Source organism: Rhinatrema bivittatum, chromosome 7 (assembly GCF_901001135.1).
Source record: "Rhinatrema bivittatum chromosome 7, aRhiBiv1.1, whole genome shotgun sequence".
NCBI lineage: Eukaryota > Metazoa > Chordata > Amphibia > Gymnophiona > Rhinatrematidae > Rhinatrema > Rhinatrema bivittatum.
Window position 1 is genome coordinate 161,238,808 of NC_042621.1, and position 16,584 is coordinate 161,255,391.

Sequence of the window (16,584 nt, forward strand, 5' to 3'; positions counted from 1 at the left end):
CCTCTCTTATCTTTCTCTACACTCCTCCTCATATACTCTACTCATCGGACAAGTCACTCCTATCTGTGCCCTTCTCCTCTACCACCAACTCCTGACTTTGTGCTTTCCACCTGGCTTTGTGTGCTTGGAATAGTATTCCTGAACTGATGCATCATGCTCCCGCTCTCGCTGTGTTTAAATCCCACCTAAAGACTGACATTTTGAAGCTTCTTTTAAACACTTAGGCCTGATTGTCTCCTTTTAGCCTTATTAACTAACTTTCTTTTCTTTCTTTCTTTTTTAACCATTCTCTTGCTTTATGAAATATCCCGTCTTTTCCCTTGTATGTTTTCTTATTAGATTGTAAACTCTAATGAGCAGGGATGGTCTTTTTTGTGTTAGTACAGCACTGAGTATGTTGTGTAGCACTATAAAAATGTTAAGTAGTAGTACTTACTGACTATGTATTATTATCATCTGTTGTTTAAACTTCATTAGCTTATTCCAACCATTTTTAGGTTGCATTCCCAAGTAAATCAACTACTAGAAGAAGGCTTGATCTCTTTGAGCCATGGGCCACTACTGGCCTAATACCAACCAGTCTTCTGTATGACATATTTCTTCCACCTACCAGATTTCAGAGGAATTGATGCTGGACTAGATCATTGAATTGGGTTGCTTTTACCTCAGTCCATGCAAAGCATAAGGAAATAAAATCTTCAAACCTGACCCTAGCCCCTTCCCCCATTGATACCATAGGAAAACAATATCAGGACTACTACAAAACTCCTATAGAGATTTCCTCTAGCTTTTTTTGGTAAAGAGATAATAAGTTCCCATTTTTCAGCTTCTAAATGGTTTAATTAGGTTTTTGCTTTATTCACAGCTCTGATGACCAATTTATACATATGACTTAATTATGGACCTTCTCCTTCTGCTTCGACCCCTTATTAGTCCCTTGGGGTTTCCTTGCCATTATTGGTGCTACTTCCCCCTCTCATGATGCCATTGGGTGATATTACCACTATTGGTGCTACTTTGCCTTTCTCATTCCACTTTCGGGTGTTCAGGTCATTGTTCGAGATACTTTTCCCCTCGTGTGGTGCCCTGGAGGTTCTAGCTGGGGACAGCATCTACTCATATAACCTTGACCAAAGAAAAGTACTTCTATCACGAAATGTCACCTTCTTTACCAAACTTCTAGGAGGACTATCATGGAGCGGCCATATTGGGCAAATCAACTTTAGTAATCAATGGGTTGACAGATATGACAGCCAGATTTCCTTCATATCCTTCTCTTGGTGCCCTGGGATTTTCATGCTGCTCTTGTTAGTGCCATTTGCCCTTCTTTTTGTGTCTTGGGGTGTTCATACCACTTTTGTTGGAGCCCTTTTCATCTCATTTGGAACGTTTGTGAGCTCTTGCCACTGTATGTGCTGCTTTGCTCCTTTCATGGAGCCTTGGCATGGTTTATGCCATTGTTTCTCTTGCTTTAACTCTCTATCAATGTCTTGGGGTGTATATTCCACTAGTGTGCTTTTTTGCTGGTCTTTTTGTTCCTTAGATTGTTCAAGTTACCGTTGTTGTGCCCTTTCCCACTTTTTGGTGCCCTGGGGTGTTCATACTATTGTTGTTGGTGCCTTTTGCCTATTTACATTGTCTTTGGGTGTTTATGCCACTGTTGACGCTGCTTTGCCCGTCTCACAGTGCCTTTACGTTTCTGCCACCTTTGGGATCTGCCAGGTACTTGTGATCTGGATTGGCTACTGTTGGATACAGAATGCTGGTCTCAGTGGACTTGGTCTGCCCCAGCATGGTATGTCTTATGTTCTTCTGTTGGTACTGATTTGCCCCTTTCATGGTGCCGTGGGTTGTTCCTGACACTTTTGGTGCTGTTTTGCTGGTCTTTTGGTACCTTGGCCTGTTCATGTCACAGTTGTTGGTGCCTTTGTCTTTCTTTCTATGCATTGGGTAATTCATGCCACTGTTCTTGGTGCCCTTTGCCCCCCTTTTTATTACTTGGGATGTTTTTGATACTCTTGACTACTTTACTCCTCTCACAATGCCTTGGATGTTTATGCCTTTGTTTGAGATACTTTTCCCTGTCATAGTGATTTGGGCTTTGGCATATTTGTACCATTCTTTATGCTTCTTGCCCCACTCTTGGTTTCTCGGAATGCTCTTTTCTCTTGTGCTGATGTCTGCCTGCAAGTTCCAATAAAACATGGATGTAAAATCCAATTTTAAAGCCAAAATAGGACACATTACTTCTCCAATAGACTTTAATGGAAATAAAATGTCCTAATGACAAAAAAAAAATGTTTTGGCCATGAATCAAATGAAATGAATCACTAAGCCAAACAAACTGAATGAACCAACTGAAATGATTTTTTTCCTACCCACATCTCTAATGAATATGTAGTTAAAGATACAATTTTGAGACAAAAAAACTAAACTTTTGGAGCATAGACTTAAATCTAAAATTATATATTAGCTTAGCTTTCTTAAAATGTTAAATATTAAGCCTCTTGATTTATTTAGATGGTATATACTGAAAATTTTGAACTGTATAAAACTCTTTCCATTTGCATGTTATATTCTTTAATATAAATTTGTAGTTAAGACTAGACCAGATAGTGGTGGGCTGATGCAGAGTCAGTTATTGGAAGAATCAAAATTAATAGTTTTCTAATATTTCAGCCAAATGGTTTAATCTTAGTCCTCCTAAAACTCAAGTTTTGGTAGAGTTTGTCTGTCAAGCATATGTCAAATTGAATCTGGAGCTTTTTCCAATTAAAAGAGATATCTTTCATAAGATTATCTAGAAGAATGTTTCTAGATGTTTCTAAACCCACCCAGCCACATAGAAAGTTGTTTTGGTATTATGTGCAACTTATTCTTCAAGGTTTCCAGTAAAGTATGTCCTATCCTTTCTGGTTTCCAATTATTTACTTCTTTTTTTTTAACCTAGTATTTCCCTCCTACTCCTTTGTATTTCAATTGAAACCAGGGCTGGAATTTAGGTGGCATAAACCTTCATTCACAACTACCCAAATAATTTTTCCTGGGTTTTATACCAATCCCCCAACCCTACTCCCCCAACACCACCACCACCACTATCACATACAGACACACACACACACATACACACACACACACACACACACACACACAGCAGAGGCTGATTTTAGGCATAGCTAATGTGTGCACATGCCTCGGGGCCAAATTCTGAAGTCACTTCAAAACTGGGACTCCTCATGCCTGTCTTTGCTGTCTTTGATGTCACTATGACATAGTGTGGGCAAAAGTAGCGCCGGTGCCATTTTGAATATTGGCAATATGGCCCGAGTGCAGGAGGTCGCTCCCGGACCCCCGCTGGACTTTTGGCAAGTCTTGTGGGGGTCAAGAGGCCCCCCCAAGCTGGGCAAAAGTCCCTGGGGGTCCAGCGGGGGTCCGGGAGCGATCTCCTGCACTCGTGACGTCGGGTGACAGGAACCAAAATGGCGCCGGCGCCAACTTTGCCCTGTCATATGGTAAGGGCAAAGGGCCACCGGCGCCATTTCTATAAACGCAGCCGTGGCCTGAGAGCGGGAGATCGCGCCGGGACCCCCCAACTGGACCCCTGGTAATTTAAAATATTTTGGGGGGGTTCGGGAGGGTGAGGGATTTGTTTTAAAGGGTCGGGGTAGGTTTTAGGGTTGTTTTGGTGTGCCGGTTTTCCCACCCTCCCCCCTCCCCCGATTTATGATTTTTTGATGATAAATCGGGGGAATTGCTATTGTATCATGGCTCTAACGATTTTTGACGATTTAAAATATATCTGACGATTGTTTTAATATTTAAAACTAATAAGAGAAAATATTTTTTACACAACATATTATTCTCCACTAGATTCATAGAGCACAGATATATACCTAACTATATTGTATATTTTGATTGATATTAATTTATTGTTCAGAACCAGTTTCTGTTTTCTCTGTTAAATACTTTTAATGAAATAGGTTGTTGTAAATGTAAACCGGAGTGAAGGCAACTTCTGCTATACCTCGGTATATAAAAAAATGCTAAATAAAAAAATAAAATAAAATAACACATTGATAATGCTCAAGCTAAGAAAAAGGGGTGTATTTAGGGAAATTTTAGAATTACCGCACCACACGGTAAGTTACTACTTCACATTGGTAGTATTGAGTGGTGTGGTAAACATTGCACCCTGCAATAATTCCAATTTTTTTCCTACTATGTCCTCTCACCCTAGCTTAATGGACTCTATAAAAGGGTACCGTCAAGCTAGGGTGAGATAATATAGTACAAAATTTCATCTTTGTGGGACTTTCCTCACTCCAAATGACTTCAAATCTTCACCGAGGTGTACTGTGCTGTTTGTTTGTCTCACTCTACATGAGAAACTGGCCCCTAGACCCTAAAGCATCACCAACACCTCACCTCGACCTATTAGATGGCCCTCCTATAGAGATATAAATAGTTACACACTGTGAAGCCCTCCACAGAGGCTGTCTCTCTCTTTCTCTCCCTCCCTTCCCCCCCCCTCCCAAGCCCAGAAATACCCAAAATGCAATTCTAAAAATTTATCACAAATTGCATTATGACCATTTTGGGCATATCACACAGCCTAATGCCAGGAAAAGAGGAGTAATAATTTGTGGCATTAAAACTGTGTGATAGCATGCATTATGCTATTACATGATGCAATATTGCCCTTCATTTTCCTAAATCCCAAACTCCTCCCTGATCCCACCCCTCCCAGAAATTTGTATTCGCACCATGCATTATTGTTCTTATTGCATGTGTTATGGCGTTAACGCATTATCGCGTGCATTAACACCATAATGCATTTTGATGAATGACATGATAAGTTCTCAAATTAATTGCCAGAGGATTTGGTGAAAGCTATTAGTGTAGATGAATTTTAAAAAGGTTTGGACAAGTTTCTGGAGGAAAAGTCCATAAACAATTATAAAGGTACACTTGGGAAAATTCACTGCTTATCCCTGGGATAAGCAGCATGGAATCCTTCTACCCATCGGGATTCTGCCAGGTACTTGTGATCTGGATTGGCACCTGTTGGAAACAGGATACTGGGCTTGATGGACCTTTGGTCTGACCTAGTATGGCAAGTCTTTTGTTCTTATGTTCTTTTCTTCTTTCTATCATTGTCATGCTCCTCAGATTCTGAGACTGTGAAGTTCTCTGAGGAAAAACATCAGCAGTATCTGCATCTTCTTCTTTTTGTAGATCATTATCACTGACAGTTGTGCATGCCTCTGCTTGCATGTCAGCATCATCAGCCTGTTGCTTCATTTCCACTTCTTGCTCTCTTACTGGGTAGAGCCATGTGTTACTTGATCTTGCTTTTGTTATTTCAGATTAAATGCTAAGTGATTCATCCTGGTTTACTTTTACTTTTTCATCAAAGTATGTCACACTGCCTAGGCTCAACATTCAAAGCATGTTCAGTGCTATTTAGCCTGATAAGCAGGAGTTATGAGGCTATGTTTACGAGCCACCACTTAGCCATCTATGTCCCTTAGATGGCTAAAAGTTACATGCACAAAAAGTAGGCATGTCCTGGGCAGATAGGGGCATAGCAAGTTAGCTGTGTAACAAATGGATAACTATCAATATTCAGTTTGCTGCATAAGTATGCGCGTAAGTTTAAATGCCCCATAGAGCAGGTCTAAACTTAGCCTGATACACTAAACCAGCTAAGTGTGTACATATATGTGTATATTCAGTGGCATTGCCATGCCGCTGAATATGCATTGTAACTTAATTGGATTAGTTCTAATTGGCTAAACTACTTACATGGCCAGCTTTGAATATCTACCCCCCCCCCCCCCCCCCATATTTTACTTCTTAAGTTTTGAGATCCAGGATTCTATAACCTTTATTTCCTACTACATATTCCAGCATGATTCCCAATTCACTCCTGCATTGACATTTATTTCTCTTCTCTTAAGGAATGTACTCATAAGCTTTGTAGTCAAATACTCTCACATGAAATAAATTAGGCTTGTGCCAATTCCACAGCTTGTAAGATATTTTATCTGCATCCTCGGTCAGTAGGTGGCAACACTGATTGCTTCACCCCAAAAGTCATCAGATAACTATATATCCAACAGTAGATATCTAGTCATGCTTAGCAAGCTCTGATTTTTATTTTATTTTTTATTTTTTTTGCCTGGCCATTTTGTTCAGGGCTATAGCTTATATTTTTTTTTTCATGTTTTATGCTGTTTTCTCTTAGAAATTCCCCCATTTGTTTCCTGCAGAAGTCTGCTCCATTGTCCGCTCTAAATCTCTTAATTTTTCACTGAAATAAATTTTCAGCATAGAAATATTGGGGCAAATTTTCAAAGGGTTACACACATAAGATACGTGCGTAACCCCTGAAAAGCTGCCCCTGCGCACGCCAAGCCTATCTTGCATAGACTCGGCGGCGCGCACAAGCCCCGGGACGCGCATATGTCCGGGGCTTCGAAAAAGGGGTGGAAAGGGGGGCGAGTCCGGGGGTATGGCGGCGGTCCGGGGGCGGGGCCTGGGGTCAGGTAGGGGGGGATTTAGTTAGGGCTGGGGTGTGTGCTAGATAGGGGAAGGGAGGGGAAGGTGGGGGGATCGCAAAAAAAGTTTCCTCCAAGGCCGCTCCGATTTCGGAGCGGCCTTGGAGGGAACGGGAAAAGCCATTGGGGCTCCCCTTGGGCTCGTAGCGTGCAAGGTGCACAAGTGTGCACCCCTTTGCACGCGCCGACCCTGGATTTTAGAACATGCATGTGGCTGCGAGCGCATGTTATAAAATTGGGCGTAGATTTGTTCGCTCCGGCTTGCGCTAACAAATCTACGCCCGCACATACATTTAAAAATCTGGCCCATTAATTGTTAAACTTTTCAAAAACTTCACTTAACAGATGTTAATGTACTTTGCATAGTAGTCCAGAAGAATAAGTAAAAAGCAGTTTCCATCTTTGCTCTTTTTAATACTAGGGGGCTACAAACATCTGCACAAACTAGATCCAATGTTTGCTATCTTTTGTTTGCAGCACAGGAAATGAGCTTCATTTTTCTTTTGCTCTTTTATAGCATTCACAGGACATGTTCTTATCACCTTTGCAGTTGCAAAGGTCAAGACCAGCTCCAATTTCCTCTCTCCTGGTCTTGTTTAGTATTCATAATTAACATGACCACAGAACCTATGCAATAAATTGATCCTTCTGTTTCCATGTAAACCAGCCTTAATTGCATTGCAGTTCTCTATAGACTTTTACTGTTTTTTTCCTTTTAGTAGGGATGTGCATTTGTTTTCAATGAATGTGCAATCCGTAATGAATAGATCCCTGTTTGTTTGATTCGTAGGTTTGCGAATCGCATGGTGATCCCCCACAAATGAAACATATCATATTAGTTTTATTCTTTTGGTTTGCAGTGCTTTCTTAGCGGATGTTTGAAATAGGAGAAGGCCATGTGGGAGTATCCATAGCAACAACCAGCCCTTTCCTGTGAGTCATAAGTGACCTCACAGCCCTGTCATAAAGCGGGCACGGGGAAAGGCACTAGGTACCTGGAACTTGTGAAGGGAAGGATGCTCTGCCGGATGGCTCCGCATCCCATGCGGCGGGACGGAGAGGAAGGCAGCGCCTGCCGATTTCCGCACCCCGGGGACATCGATCCGTCCAGGGCACCAGGCGACCTGCCCACCCTCTTTCTCCCTTTCGGGGAAGCTGGCATTCCCTTGGCTCCCAGCTCCCTGGCGGGATGAGAAAAGGAGGAGGTGGGCCTGGCAGTCGAACATGCTGCAAGTCCAGAGGCGCATGGCGGTTGCTGGCGTGGGTTTGTCCCGGTGCCGTAGAAATGTGAGAATGGCGGACTCCCTCTTTCACGCCCCGCACTCACAGCAAGTGGTGTCGAGGCAAGGTCTTGTGGTTCCTCAGTGTGTTGGTGCTAGTCTTTCTGCTGCTTTGTCACTTTATCAGCGCCTTGTGGTTTTTTCTGACACTCTTTCTGCTTGTTATGTCCCCCTTTCATTGTGCTGTAGGATGTTGATGCCACTTGTCTTGCCACTTTGCCTGTCGTGCTGCCTTTGAGGGTTCATGCAACTGTTATTGGTGCTCTCTTTTGAAGCTGTGGGGTGTTTTTGACACTCTCGCTGCTGCTTTGCACCTCTGTTAAAGCACTCTTGCCACCCCTGGTACCCTTTTGCCCCTTTACAGTGCTTTAGGCTAATCATGCCACTTTGATGCCACTTTGCAACAGTCTAAGTACCTTGGAGCTCTTTTCTTAATCTGATGATTGCTCCCCAGAAGTTTCATCAGAATTGATAAGAAAACCCCAATTCTGCAGCCAAAAATAGGCTGCAAATACTTCCCCCATTGACTTTAAAGGCAAGTGAAAACGAATGAAACTAATGAACGAATTGTTTTTTTCCCCTATGAAACTAATGAAATGAATTTGGGTCCTGGCAAAATGAAAAATGAAACGAAACAAATGTTTTCCTTCTGCACATCCCTACCCTTTAGCATAATCACACCATCTCTTTGCATCATGTATTAAACACTTAGATAATTTACATTTAATCCAATATGCATGTTGTGCCGGAGGTGGATTCTTGGACTGAGGTGAAGTTGACGCAACCGACAGGCAAGGGCCTACAGTACCCACCATCAGCAGGTGGAGTGGGCTGAAGCTAGAGGCCACTGGAGCTTCACCTATACCAGCCCACGTTCCCCTTGGGTTGCGGCTTTGGGGGCTGGGGCTGGCAGGACTTAGGTGGGCCTCGAGATTGGACGTCAAAGGCAGGTAGTTCAGCCCAGAGACAGCAGCCAGCAGGTGGCGTAGTTCTATCCTGGACTGGTCCCAGTACAGGAATCCAAGCACCAAGGAATGAGGATTGACGGAAGGTGCTTGAGCAAAGAAAGGCCGGAGCCTTAGAAGTCCATGTCCAGAAGATAGGGACAGAGGCGTCACTGTCGAACTTGAATGAGAGATGGCAGCAATTGGAAGGTGTAGCAAGCAATGTAGACCTCTGCACGCAAAGGAGTCTATAGCATGGTCATCTGTAGCAATGGTTAGGGCATGGAGAAGGCAGATGTGGTCAGGCATAGCAATAGTCAGGGCACGGAGAAGGCAGGCATGGTCAGGCATAGCAGTGGTTAGGGCATGGAGAAAGCAGATGTGGTCAGGCATAGCAATAGTCAGGGCACGGAGAAGGCAGGCATGGTCAGGCATAGCAGTGGTCAATGCACGGAGAAAGCAGGTGTGGTCAGGCGTAGCAGTGGTCAAGGCACAGAGAAAGCAGGCATGGTCAGGTGCAGCAGTGGTCAAAGCACGGAGAAGGCAGGTGTGGTCAGGCATAGCAGAAGTCAGGCTTGGAAAAGGCAGGCAAGGTCAGGTGTAGCAATGGTCAAGGCACAGAGAAGGTAGGCGTGGTCAGACATAGCAGAGGTCAGGCTTGGAGAAGGCAGATAAGGTCAGACGTAGCAGAGGTCAGCACCAGGAAGTCAATCAAAGTACAGATGAGACGAATGAGGAATCAGGAACTTGGAGACAATCAGGAACACAGAACAAGGAAGCATGGAAGCAACGAGTACTCAGAACCAAACAAGGAACTGAGGAGACCTGTTGCAAAGGCAATGCTAAGGTGTGAGGCCTGAGCATTTCTACGCTGAAGGATCTGATGTCAGCATCCGGGTCCACAGCCAGGTTCATGCCGCGGCCCCTTTAAAAGGTTTACTGATGCGCGCGCCTAGGGAGGGGCACAGCGCTGCTGGCAGCATCTCTCTGCGAACCCCGCAAAGAGGACTGACGGATGGAGGCATCCTGGCTGGAAGTCCCGGGAAGTGGAGCAGGGCCGGATGTGCTGGCGGGAGCCCAAGGTTGGAGCCGGTTGCCCACTGCCGCCAGCAATGGGGAGTTGGAGCCTAGAAGTTGCTTAGAAAGGTGAGTGGGCCGCACCGCGGGGCTGCTGCGGGTGGCGAGCGTAACAATGCATCCATAAACCCAATAGTTCTAACTTCCAACCTCATCAGTCAAGCATCTTAATTGGATTTTTCCCTTTCCACCATCTGCTAGGCAAATCTCTGCCTTATAGGATTTGTCTAAACAAATGAATGCACTTTCATTGCACACATATCAGCATGCACTGAATCCAAGGAAAACTCCTGCTTCCTATCTTCATTTGGGCTGTTTGCTATCTTTAACAAGTATTTGACTGCCAGCATCATTACTGCCATTTTCTTTTTGACCCGTGTTTCAACTCTTCTGAAGATTTAAGATTTTTCTTCCCCCTTCTCTTGAGTTTTGTTTTTTCTGCTAGTAGAAATTTTAACACATCACAACTCTTTTTCTGCTTTAAAATATTATGAGTTTTTACTGACAAATTGACATTAAATATTTTGAGTCTTTTGCAGAAATACAAATTCCAACACATATATACTCAGGTTCTTGTCTTGAATTAGCTTAGTGATTAACAGTGTTTGGAAAATTATAGATGTGGAAACCATTCACACCTGTCAAATGTTTTCTTAAATATTTTCTACATCTCTTTCCCTGTAGGCAGATCTGCAATTAGCTTTAAGATGTCTGTACTGATATCCAGGATAATTTCTACTTTGAGCTTAGCTTCATGCCTTTCCCACTACGGCTTGGCTTCTTTCTCTTTATCAAATCCACCCATAATGTTCATTATGCTGAAGAAGACTTGCATTTTGGTTGACCATGCAGAATAGAAATGTCCATCTTCTAGTCTCATAAGGCCTTATACTTTAGCTTGGGCTATGTTGCACAAAAACATTATTTTTATGGAATTTTCTGGTGTAACTAAAAAATATTCTGTATTTAAAACCATTTACTGTCCAAAAAGGCTCTGTACTGGAGGCTGTGGTTCAGCCTTCTTGTTCAAAGTAGGTAGCCTAGAAGAAAGAATACACAAGCCACTTATTACTAGGAAATGGAATGGGTATTCTGGAAATAGGAAATTAGATGACATTTACTATTTCATTTCATTTTGTTATCAAAGTAAAACAATATAAAAATCTGATGAAATTTCATTGGTTTTCTCTTTTCGTTTTGAAAATAAAATTGATTCATTAGGCCTAGGCTAGGGAATGAAACCAGGCTTCTCCTAGGCATAGGCAGTGGCCCAATACAGGAGCTGTGGCCTAGGCACAATCATGATGCCTGTGTCTCAGCTGAGCCCAAGGCCTGATGCCAGACCCTTGACCAAGACCCCAAAAAAGGAAAATATTTATCTGCTCCTTCAGAAATCCAGTATCATGGTCTAGGCCCAGCTTGACACCATGCCCTCAGCATAAGCCAGGGCTTGACCCAGGCAAGACATTGGGGCCCAGTTCGGAAAATGGATCGCAACATCGGGGCCTTGGCCTCGACCCAAGCCCAATGCTGGGACCCGACCTGGAAGCCACATCCTGGCAGCTGATCATTGGCCAAGGCTGGGGCCTGTTACCAAGTCTGATGCCGTGGCCTGGTCTGGAGACTGGGTCCCGATGTCAGGGCCTTGGCCTCTATCTAGGCCTGACACTGGAACCTGAACCAGAGGCTAGGTCCTGATGCCTAGACCTTGGCCTAGGCATGGGTCCAGACCCAGGCCCAACAATGCAGTACAGTCTAGAGATTGGGTCCCAATGGTGAGGCCAGAGCCCGGGCCCCGGCCCAATGCTGGGGCCTGGATCAGAGGCCAAGTCTGAATTCTGGAGCCTCAAACTGCACCAAGGACTGACAATGGGACTCAAACCTGAGGCTGTATCCTGATGCCTGATCCTTATCCTCATGCCTAGGTCTCAGCTCGGACCCAGGCCCGATGCCAGGGTCTCAGCTGAGGGTAAGGCTCAGGCCCTGTTCCTAGGCTTTACAGGTCTTCTAGTATTTCTTATTTCTTCTTTCTTCATCTGCGATATGATGCAGTCCACTTGGGAAGCACCAGAGTCAATTAACCTTGGTACTTCCTCCAAAGAGGAAGGTGTTATTTTGAGGTATAGCAGCACAATTAGCTTTACATAAAAATGGTATCCAAAATGGCATCCTGCACTGGGTAGGATGCCTTGGGGTTAATTAGCTCTAGCGCCTCCAAAGTGAACAGCATCATTTTGCGGATGAAGAAAGAAGACAGACCAGAAGACCTCAGAGGCCTGGGCACATGACTGGGCCTAACCCTGAGATGAGGTTCTGGTTTTGGGACCCAGCCTCTGGACCAGGTCTCAGCATCAGGCCTGGAGCCGAGCCCCGGCATAGACCATGGCCTAGACGTCAAGGCCTGCATCTGGGTCGTGTCCAGGCATCATGCCTGGAGCCAGGTCAAGGCCCCAGCATCAGGATCATGCCTCTAGACCAGGTCTTGGCATTGGTCCTGGTCCCAGGCCCCAGCCTAAGCCAAGCCACACATGTTGGGTTCAGGTCTTGAAGTCTGGGCCTTGCATAGAGCTTGGGCTGAAGTTGTGGTGAACTACTATGGCCTTTGACTGATGCAAAGATGAGGCTTCAACCTGAGTCTAAGTGCCAGGAACATCCTAGGCCATGTGAGGTCACTATGACCTCAGCCTATACCCTACGCATGGCCCAGACTTTGGCCTGGGCTTAAGCCTTGGTGTCAGATGACTGGGGAAGTGAGGGCTGGGCAGGATCCTCGTCCTGGTATTTTTTCAGGTGGGAGGGATAAGTTGGGGGCTTAGGAGGCCTCTGGAGGCCCTGCTTTTTTTTTTTTTTTAATGTTTATTTCATTTTTTTAACAAAATGAAATAAACATTGGATGAAACTAAATTCATGAAAAACAAAATGAAAAATGAACAAAAATTGTTCTTCTTCCCATCCCTAGTAATAAGTTCCAAAACACAGTTTAATATTTATTTGATAGACATAACATCTATGCAAAACTAGAATGCCTACTCTGTTTAAAAGCTGCAGCACAGATCTTGTGAAGATCAGAAGTTAAACCTGAAAGCAGCAAACAGGGAGAGAGAGAACAATAAGGTGTGTCTTATGACATCAGCTCAAACTCCTTGTCCAATCACAAGCTATATTTTTATTTATTTATTTAATTGAAACAATTTGTTTACCACACACTCTTACGCATGTGGTGGTTTACAAATCTATACATACATAAATCATTAAAATAGATCTATACATACATAAATCATTAGACATTAAACAGAAGAAACAACCTAACAACTGCTTATTCTTATTCTTACAATCTTATATTCATCCTTTCCTCTTCTTTTTATTCAACAAGAACTTCAATATCCAATCTGTCACTGTTTTCCAAAGGCCTGTTTAAAGAGACACAATTTCTATGTTTTTTTAATGCCTTTAGTGTCTGGGATAGTTTTAAGTTATTCCAGCATTGCATTCCATATAATTGATCCTTGCACTAAGAAGGCTCTATCTCTCACCTCTCCTAAATGAGCCAGATGGATTGTAGGAGCCACTAATAAATCTTTAATGGCCCATCTTAAATTATGTTGAAGTGTTTATAAATATATGTTGTATATAGATGTGGAGCCAATCCATAGGGCCTTAGGAAATATTGATAATACTTTATATTGAATCCTAAACTGGATCAGCAGACTGCAATTTTGCAGGTACAATTTTGGTCATACCTATCAGTCTTGTTTAACACTCAGACAGCTGAGTTCTGAAGTAGTTGTGATCGCAAGATATTATTTGGAAGGCCCAACATAAGGGAATTGTAATAATCTAACCCAGCAAAAATTAGGGTCTATAAAACTAAATGGAAGTGATTGAATTAAGTAATTGTCTGATGCACTGAAGCTTAGGATATCCTGATTTAATTAAAGTTTAGATATGGTTCTTCATTGATAGTTTAGTATCTATATATACTCAATATAGATCGCAAAGGGAACTGAATGATTCTCAAAATTAAAAACTGATAATTCTTTTTTTTCCTACTGTTCTTGATAAATGTTAAATTTGTTTTGTTATATATTCAAGGCCCATCTGTTATGAAATAGCTATCTTTGAATAGCTCCTAAGTAGATTTCTAAGTGTTTCAAGGTATGTGATATTGAGTTTTGTTACTGGGATGAAAAATTAGATATAATCTTTGTATATCCTGAAATTCAGCCCAAGAAAGAGGGAAACATTGTAACATAATATTATATTACACAACTATGCATTAATTCAATACACACAAACCTACATAAGAGCCTTCTCTACCTTTTAATCTTTTAGGAGTTGATGTACCCAACAGAGGTGAACCAGAGCAAAATGAGAAGTGAAAAGAGATAAATGTTGGCAAGGAAGCTGCAAAAGGAAAAAGAGATGGAGAAATAAGCACTTAAGAAAGATAAAATGGAAAGAAAATCAGAGAAAGAATTCACATGGCAGACAAAATATGTATTTATGTGTTTGCTTATTTGTGATTTATAACTTGCCTTTTGAATAGCATTCGCATGATGGGGGTAAAACAAATAGTTACATCAAATCTCAGTAAAATTGATAACAGCAATAAATATAAAAAAACAAAAGTCTTATGATAAAAATAGACTTTCAAACAAAGAAAAGTAGAAAACTTGTTTTGTTAGTCAATTGATGTAACACTTTACAATATTAAACCACTGCATTACACTTTGTGAACAGAATTTAATTGTTTAAAATTATACACTGAAGAGAGGTTATTTAAATATTCACGTGGCTATCTCAGGGATTTGAAAAGTTCTATGTTGTAATTCTCATGAGAAGTTTAGGGACCCTTGTACTAGAGTCACTGTCCAATACCCTGTAGATCAGAATTGGGTAACTCCAGTCTTGTAGGGCCCACCAACTGGTTGGGTTTTCAGGATACTCTTAGGGGCAGATTTTAAAACCTGCGCACGGGTGCAGATTTGTTCGTGCAACCCGGCACAAACAAATCTACGCCCAATTTTATAACATGTGCGCACAGCCGCATGCATGTTATAAAATCCAGGATCGGCGCGCGCAAGGGGGTGCACAATTGTGCAACTTGCACACGCCGAGCTGCGCAGCCTGCCTCCGTTTCCTCTGAGGCCGCTCCGAAATCGGAGCAGCCTCGGAGGGAACTTTCCTTCCACTCCCCTGCACCTTCCTCTCCCTTCCCCTACCTAACCCCTACCTTCCCCTACCTCTCCCTTCCCCTACCTAACCCCTACCTTCCCCTACCTCTCCCTTCCCCTACCTAACCCGCCCCCCAGCCATACCTAGAACCACAGCAGCAAATGGCCGCTATGCCTGGAGGCTCAAGCCACGCCACGCCACGCCCCGTCCCCGGACTGCCCACACCCCGCCCCTTTTTTCAAGCCCCTTTACATACGCACGTCCCGGGGCTTGCGCGCACCGCGAAGCCTATGCAAGATAGGCTCGGTGTGCACAGGGGGAGGCAGGGGGAGGTTTTCGGGGGTTGCGCGTGTATCTTACACGCGCAACCCTATGATAATCTACCCCTTAATGAATATGCATGAGAGAAATTTGTATGTACACAGCCTCAATTATATGCACATCTCTTTCAAATATATCCATTAGGGGTATCCTGAAAAACCAACCAGTTGGTGGCTCTTGAGGATAAGAGTTGCTTAATCCTCTTCTAGATTATGTATTGTAGCCCCAAGACTTCCTGAGAAAATGACTAGCAGGAAGAGAGGACAATCTACATTGAAAGCATGTGGTAGTAATGCTACCCTGACTACAAAGGAAAACAGGATTTTTTTTTCTTTTTCCTTTCCTGGTAGTGTTTTCTTTCTTTTTGTTTTTTTGTTTTTTTTTATGAATGCTGCCAATACAATTGCCTTTGCTGCTATTTTTATGTTGACAAGAGTAACAGGTTTGCTGACTGGGGCAGAATGAACTTCTTGTTGTGATGGTGCTATTGATAATAGTTTTAGGGATTGATCTGTGAGGAATCATCACCTTCTTCCAATATTATCTACTAAGGATGCTGCAAATCCTTTTGTGCTAATTTATTTGTCCCCCATGGCCCTTTTATCTTACCTCCCCCATCACACCCACCATCACCCCCCACAAAAATACATACTTTTCATTATTTGAATCCTTTTGTCCCTCATTGCAGCATAGTTAATGTAGCTGAAGAAACCTCAGATTTTGGATATCAAATGCAAGTTGCCTTCTATCTGCCTCTTTTCCTTCCTCAAGAATCTCCTTAACAAGAAGGAAAAATAAATAAATGCCAAAGTTTGTCTCATTTGTGTACTGCATGTGTTACTAGATGGGGGCTGGTTGTCTATTGCTATAAGCACAATATCAGCAGCACTCTATTATGATCAGAACTGCTAAGAGGCTGAAATACTATTATAATATCCAAAGGAGGTCATATCTACTGTATTTCATTGTTCATAAATGTATCTATACTTATGATTTGAAGTTGAAATCTGCCCTTCCTTGATTGAAAGAGTCTTGGACTTTTTAAATTGTAGCCAGCATAAGATTGAATATCTTCTTTGGTTATGGGCATCATCTGAACATCTTTTAAACTCATTCTAAAGTGATCTCGTCATGATATGTTAGTCTAATTCTGTTTTCTTACCCTCTTCCAAATGAAGTCTGCTGCATGTTATTCTGCGGAATATATTAGCATGAAAGTTTGAAAAC

General features: G+C 42.8%; 1 long non-coding RNA gene across 1 annotated transcript in view; it reads left to right on the forward strand.

The window, feature by feature from the left end:
- The window catches only part of LOC115096137, a 31,752-nt gene extending 17,158 nt beyond the window's left edge, over positions 1-14,594 (forward strand). The window contains exon 2 of the long non-coding RNA XR_003857990.1: positions 14,194-14,594. This is a non-coding gene — a long non-coding RNA (uncharacterized LOC115096137). The remainder of the gene's footprint in view (positions 1-14,193) is intronic.
- The last annotated feature ends 1,990 nt before the right edge of the window (positions 14,595-16,584 follow it).